This window comes from Haliaeetus leucocephalus, unplaced genomic scaffold (genome assembly GCF_000737465.1).
Source record: "Haliaeetus leucocephalus isolate CR32 unplaced genomic scaffold, Haliaeetus_leucocephalus-4.0 Scaffold219, whole genome shotgun sequence".
NCBI lineage: Eukaryota > Metazoa > Chordata > Aves > Accipitriformes > Accipitridae > Haliaeetus > Haliaeetus leucocephalus.
The window spans coordinates 212,202-212,556 of NW_010972655.1; positions in this window are offsets into that span (position 1 = coordinate 212,202).

Here is a 355-nt window from a genome sequence, read left to right on the forward strand (position 1 = left end):
GCTGGGGGGGGGCGAGCCGCGGGGGCGGGGGCCCGGGCAGGGCCCGCGGGGAGCGGAGGGTGTGCGTGTGCGTGAGTGTGAGTGTGCGTGTGCGCACACGCGCGTGTGTGTGTACGTGTGTGCGCTCGCGTGTGCACCTGTGGCTCCGCGCACCTGTGGCCGCGTGTGTGTCCGTGTGCGCGTGACCGTGTGCGTCCGTGTGTCTCCGTGTCCCGTGCGTGTGTCCGTGTCCGTGTCCCCGCGCCGTGCCGTGCCGGGGGTTGCGCCGTGGGCGCCGCACACGCGGGTGCGCGCACCTGTGCGCGTGTCCGGGTGCGCGCACCTCCGGGGAGCGGGCCGGGGGGGGAGGGGGGCG